This window comes from Scophthalmus maximus, chromosome 13 (assembly GCF_022379125.1).
Source record: "Scophthalmus maximus strain ysfricsl-2021 chromosome 13, ASM2237912v1, whole genome shotgun sequence".
NCBI classification, from domain to species: domain Eukaryota; kingdom Metazoa; phylum Chordata; class Actinopteri; order Pleuronectiformes; family Scophthalmidae; genus Scophthalmus; species Scophthalmus maximus.
In genome coordinates, this window is record NC_061527.1 from 10,843,721 (window position 1) to 10,850,777 (window position 7,057).

The window sequence follows — 7,057 nt, forward strand, 5'->3', positions numbered from 1 at the left end:
GAATCCTTTATGAATTATTTTGACACAGTTCTACATATTCACATATTTCAAGTAAATATCAAATGCTGTCCTCATTTTGGATCTCCACCCTGTGGCTTCTCCACGCGGCAGGCAAACTTTCTCCTGTTAAACAAAGGAACTCATTCACTGACCGCTGAGCACGGATGAACAACTGTACAACAGGAGTAGGTGTGGGAACATGAACCATCTATCTTGTCCACATCTGCTGTGCACTTCCTCCCCCACAGATGAGGCAGCTGTTCTACAATACACTGCGCTGTGCAGCTCCCTACTCAGCCAGAGCACTTTCCCCATTGTTGGGATGAAAAGCACCGCAGCGATGGTGGCCCCAGGGCTTGCCCAAATAAACACACTGGGACTCCGCAGCCACAGCTGTGGGACTCTCCCTGGCTGACCCGCTCTCCTGTGACTCCTCCACTCACAGAGCGAAAGGGAGAGAAAACAAGTGAGGGGGAAAGAGTCAACCAGCCCGAGCCAAAGCCTGCAGAGGTTAGAAGGGCCAAACGCTGCTTATTATCAGAGTAAGGTCTTTCCCACGCCTGCGGGCCTCGTGTGTGCAGCCGGCGGCGTGCCTGCTTGCCAGAAAGTGTTTAGCTAACTCTTCTACAGTCATCCTCCATCCGAGGGAGGGGGCTGAGGTTTGATTTCTCACTGCCTGAACGAGGGGGAAGGTTTATTCAGCAAGTTTCTGTGCAAAGACCATGAGGCTTAAGACCAGGAGGCTGAGAGGAATGCAGAACGCCCTTCTTCTTTTAACCTGCTGCTCTGAGAATGGATGAGGGAGTGAATTGGGGGTTTGACAGTTGAGTAAATTGGACTAATGGGCTGAGCACGTATGGGATGAAGGTCACACCGGCCCGTTGCTACAGACCCACTTATGAGAATAAGGCTACAAACTGCTGCCTTGCTGCAACAGACAAGGCCATGTTGTTGAGAAAAACGCAACCACACACTTGCATTAAAAATGTAATCAAAGGATCTGATAAAATACCCCCAAGCTAAATAATTATTCCTGAAGAAAGAAATGTTTTAATGTATTTAAAATGCTTTTGTCTTACAGATTTGCCAAGATAGGAGAGGAATATTAAATTACATGATATCATATGAATGTCAAACGAGCAAAGCAAGTGGATCTTGACTTGAAAAGTCCTATAAGTTCTTCAGTGTAAATCCATCTACATTTTGATGGTAAACAATGTCAATGTGCTAACAGCCAACATGCACGCTCAAAAGCTCCAGAACAAGCGCCAACGTGGACCTTGAGTTTTGTCAAGATATTTGCAAAATCTGTGATAAAGTTTGAGTAACCACTGCTGTTTTTATTTATATTATGTGCATTTAAATTAGTGTATTGCAAAACACCCGCTGACACCCACTGTATTCCTCCTACACACAAACACACACCCACCACCTCCTACACATGTATCTGCCCCTCATACAAACACCCACACACACATCCATCCATCCATCAACACCAATGAATGCTCAATCACCCACCTATACTCCCTCCCACACACACACACACACACACACACACACACACACACACACACACACACACACACACACACACACACACACACACACACACACACACACACACACACACACACACACACACACACACACACACACACACACACACACACACACACACACACACACACACACACACACACACACACACACTCATTCTCCCAAAAATACAACAGGAGCCTCCAACACACAAGACACATACGCTCACACACTCTTTACCCCCTGCCTTGCTCCGTTTGCACTGTCAGCCTGAAACAGAGCTGAGACAGCAATCAGCCGTTTGGGGTGTGTGGGGGTGTGTGGGGGTGTGTGGGGGTGTGTGGGTGTGTGTGTGTGTGTGTGTGTGTGTGTGTGTGGGGGTGTATGTGTGTGTGGGTGTGTGTGGGTGTCTGTCAGCCACCAGCACTATGGTGAGGGAGGGGAGAGGAGGGACTCTCCTGCGGCCTCTGTAGGGGACAGATGGGCAGAGAGAGGGCTCCTGGGCAGGTAGTCATCCCCAGAATGTGGGGGCATCTTTGGGGGGTCTTGCCAGGGGCTGAATGGCCTTTAAATGCCCCCCGCCCACGACCACAGAGAGCATCAAGAGGGGGGCTATTGTCAGTGAAGACTCCCCCTCCCCCTCCCCCTCCTCCTCCCCCTCCTCCTCCCACTCTTTATGCTGAGTGGGTGCATCACAGGGAGATCACTGCCCTCGAACACACCTGCAGGAATGCACCGCAATGAATATGTAGCGCATCGGCAAATGGACCGACATCTGCTGTGCGAAGACACATGGCCTTCCACAGTGCATATGAATGACGTCGCTCCAAATGTAACACTGAATTGATGGGATCTTAGTAGTGCTTTTTTTCCCCTTTTTTCTTTTTTTTTGCAAATACAACGGCTTGTGTGCCGAGTACCTGTCAGACCCACATCCAGTCTTAATTCCTGCCTTGCATCAGCCTGGGGCAGCCGGAGTTTCCCCCACCGCAGAATCCCAGAAAATAATTGACGCTACAAATAAAAAAGGTTCGCCAGTACGGCAGCAAAGAGAGAGTCAGAGGCTCGGTAGAAAGTCGAGACCAGGCATTAAATCTCCAGTCCCTTATTCTGTCAGCGCCGCCACCGTCACCGAGCCACGTCAAGAATTACACAGCAGCTCCAGCTAGCAGGCAATTACAGAGTGGGGTCTACATGAGTGACGCCTGTGTAGGACCGGCTGGCACTCTGCTCGCTGACATTCGCAGAAGTACTTTGAATTTACAGCACAGGGGTTCATTTGTAAATGAAACAAATCCAAGAGCTGGACCCACTCCCACACACCTCTCTCTGTTCCTCGCGGTCGTAATTACATTAAATACAATCACTCTGTCTCAGTTAACGGCTGTGGTTGTAGCCAACCGATGAGTGATAGGTTAAGAGAGGAAGAGCAAACAACACGAGGGCTGGGAGGTCGAGGAGAAATCCGAGGGAAGTGATAAAAGGTTGTGTTTGTCAGGGACTCCGTCTGGGCTCAGCGGCGGGCCTGATGGCACCATGTCAGTGTCATTATGTGGGTGTGTGTTCAGGAGCGGTTTCAGCCCAGACGGACGTGACACACACACACACACACACACACACACACACACACACACTCAAACGCGTGTCAGGAGGCCACCCACGCCTGACACCGGGAGAGTGCCAGGCCCTGACACATGGAGCGTGGTGAGACGACAAGTTCGTCAAGAGACCGATCAGTGCCTCCTTGCCACATGTCAGTCGCCAATCTCTCAGTCACGTCTCACTTTTCCCTCCCTCCCTCATCGTCTGAATATGTATCGGTGTTTTCAGATGAACACGGTGTAGCCTCGGTACAAATCCATCCTCTAAGACATGTATTAGTGGTAATTAGCTGCGCAGTTAAATGAAAAATAGCCGACGTCCTTGGAGCATCTTAATGTTTTTAATGTGGATGATAGAAAGCTCTCATTGTAAATAATGTCATTCTGTATCATTTACCATAGCATCAGGGAGCAGAATTCATTTTTCACCTTTAATACCTTCAGACAAAGGCCAGATGTGGAGACAGAGCCAGTGGGTGATACTGATAACTGTTGGTAATTTATTCTGCTCCAGATACCATCGGTTCAACTGCACCAACAACTGTGGACTGACAAGCCTCCCTCCGAATGTTCCTTGTGGTTTCTCTTGGGGTGTTCAAGGCCTCATGCAAATGCTTAATCACATCACTTTACTGTTTTGTCCCAAGTAAACAAAAAGGCACACTCGGGCAGGCATCTTAAACAAGCCGAGGAGTGTAGGAGGTTTCCAGAAATAAACCAGAGCATGAAGTGAAATCACAGCCAAGGGAGGGTCCAATGTGCCACATTTCAAAGGGAAACCATAAAAACGAAAATCTGGTTTTCACATTTTGACTAAGGAGGCAAAATGCGAGACATCTGAGATATCGTGCCATTGCCACTTTCCGATCGCCAGCGCTCACTGTAACTCAATCCCTACAAATGTGTGGGGATTTATGGCTGCTGTTAAATCAGCGGTTCTCAACCCTGTGCCACTGAAATCAAAACGGTGAAGGTTTTTCTTTATTATTCCTAACAGGCACTACAGCAGCTGATTTCAATATCTTGAAAGAGAGAAAAGAGAGCAATCATTTGTTGACAGGGAAACCTGCAGTTTCATCTGTCTTTGTGGCACATATTGAAGAATCATATACAGATCTTAGTAGCACTCATATCATGCATTACTGGCATCATGTGAGGGTATTCTTTCACGCGGAACATAAACCACCTTTGCCACCAGGTCATCAGTCACTGCTCCTCGAATCCTTTATCTGACGGCACCTCACATCAATGTCCAGTGTCTGTACACTTTCTATCTCTCTCCCCAACCATCTATGAGACTTCATCTCCTGAAGCATCACACCAAACGGACTAATCCCTTGTCAACATGTCGCTGATCCTGGGATTGGGCTGCCCCGAGGCCCTGATCTCCCCTCTTGCCTCCCTCCTTCCCTCATCGCTGGGTCCCTGAGGCCAACATGGGCCCCGACAAAGCCCTAATCCATCACCTCCTGTCAGGGAAGGCCGCACCAAAACGCCCCCCTCATGGGCCGGCATTAGCCTAATCCACTGGGCCGGGGATCCATGAGAATGGAGTGCCCACATGCCTTCACCCCGGTTCTGTTTACTCGTCCCATCTGAGTCAACACACTCCCCAGAGGGACGAATGCCACAGACAGGAGGGGAACACCATGAAGTCCCAGGACCGTTCCTGAACCATCCACCGCACCCAGAAACAGAGAGAGAGGCTTTACCTTGGGTGGTGAGGCAGTGTGCCTGCCCGTGGGTCTGCCTGGCAGGCCTCTGGTGTGGTAATGTAATCCTTGGAGCAAACACAGGCGTCCTGACTTCTGAAGAGTGCAGCCTCCGGTGGATGCGTCACTGAATGGGAGAAGTGCACTTTGATGATGACGATGATCCACGTCTGTGAACTGACTGCAAAAGGTGAACAGACGTCAGGATGCAACCGTACTCCACATCTTATACACGTGCACAGCAAACAGCTGAGGATATGTGCACGGGTGGAAACATGAGGCAACCCTGGCAAAACACATTATTTTTACAAAGTGGTGAGGGAGCAACAGTATGAGAGCAAACAGCTCAAGGGGTTTAGTGCTTTAAACAGGCCTGAGCAAAGAAACAGTGTTGTAGGGCTGCATCTCATTATACATTAATCTGTCCATTTTGTATTTGTTTGGTCTGCAAAAATCCCCCCAAAATGATGTTTTGTTTTGTCCACAAACCAAAGATATTCAATTTACTGTCATAGAACAAAGACACCAGGAAATATTGACATTCAAGAGGCTGGAATCACAGAATTTGGATTCCCCCCCCCCCATGAAAACTACTTCAAATAGTCAATACACTTAGAAGTCAACTTCTAATCAATGAATCGTTCAATTAGAAGCTCTCCTAAAGAGGATATCTTGATTGGGCTGGCACGATGTGAGCATGTACACAAGATAACAAACCCCAGCACGTCAAACAAAACGCTTTTATTTTGGCGCCGAAATGTCAAACCGGATATTAAAACTTGTCGCTCACCAGCTGTGAGCAAATGTGATTCATTAGTGGCTGCGCTCTGACCGGGTGATATATATTTACAGTGTTTAATGTCTGAGCATTTGTTTTATTCTTCACGGTTCGCGACTGTTACCTGCAGACGGACCGGATCGACCCACGCTGCTCAGTTTCAGGGGGACACTTCCGGTGACCTGTTGCTCTCCAGCCTCCGGTCGGATCTCTCAATGCGGCGTGTCACACCCAACACTTCCCTCTAGCGGTGGAGGGACGAACAGCATCTACCGGCGAGCTTACAGTGACCATCGTCAGAATAAGTTATACTAATACTGTAATACTTAATTTTGCAGTATGTGAAAGAGAAAAAAAAGAAATTTGGAAAAATTTAGTTGAAAATGCAAAATAATTACTAAGGTTCAACTGCGCAATACTCATTTCTGTCTATGCAATCTCAATATCTTGTGCAATCCTGTCTACACAATAAATATTTTGTTTACATTATTGCATGTTAACTTATTTATTACTTTTTGCTGATATTTCTTATTTTCACTAGTCCCTTTGTTGCTGTAACACGGCCATTTCCCCACAGTGGGACTAATACATTATTATCTTTTCCTTCCTTAAGTGGACAGAAAATCACAGCCAGTAACTTTTGAACTAAATCTTTTAATATTTTTTCACAGTTTTCCATATTGGACATATAACATATATTGTAAATACTATTTTTAAGCTGTTTCTGCTGATATGTTATGTAAAATTATCAAAGTCTGCTTCTGAAATGATTTAATCACCACTTAATTTCCCCATATGTGTGAGGGGAAATGCCGTCATGACATGTTCTCATTTCATTTGTCGATGTTGATATTGCTTCATGGTCAACTGACAAAGATTAAACATTTAAGAAGAAACAAAAATTCATGTGCCACAAAGTGTGGTGCTTTTTAATCTTTGCCATGCATTAGCCACATTAATAAAGGCTTTTTAATGTTTCCACATCCAGAGTGCCTCTGCATATTATTTTTTTTCATGAGAAATCTCATGTTACTTTTCGTACTGTTCTCGTACTAAAACTTAAAATAAGTAAAACAAGTAAGATGATAAAATGAAATAAAAATAAATGAACAGTAACCAGATAAAGACTGAAAGGGCTCTGGTCACACTGCAGTCTAGAGTCCATGTTATGACAATGTACAAGAGTTATGTTGCAAACAAGAACCTCAATTATAAAATAAAAAAATTATAATAAACATGTATGGATTGAATCATCTGTTCTGATCTTTCTATGGGAAAATATCTCAATTTAACTTAAGTTGAAAGATGATGATCCGATATGTTGAAGAACTCTGGTGTCAAGGGACGCGAGGACTAGAATTATTTATAAAAAAAAAGAATAGACCCCCTTAGAAGTATTTAGACCCAAGTTGGGATGATTATTGAGGATT

At 45.9% G+C, this 7,057-nt stretch overlaps 1 protein-coding gene across 3 annotated transcripts in view; it reads right to left on the reverse strand.

Moving 5' to 3' along the window:
- LOC118318343 overlaps positions 1–5,759 on the reverse strand; it is a 107,305-nt gene extending 101,546 nt beyond the window's left edge. Inside the window, exons 1-2 of one of the 3 annotated variants that reach the window (XR_004795681.2) lie at positions 5,640–5,759; positions 4,850–5,030 (exon numbers count right to left, since the gene is read on the reverse strand). The gene's annotated coding sequence lies outside the window, so the exon portion shown is untranslated. Of the gene's footprint in view, positions 1–4,849; positions 5,031–5,639 lie in introns of those variants that run through there. The other 2 variants (XM_035647888.2, XM_035647884.2) reach the window with 2 other exon arrangements.
- Positions 5,760–7,057: the final 1,298 nt, after the last annotated feature.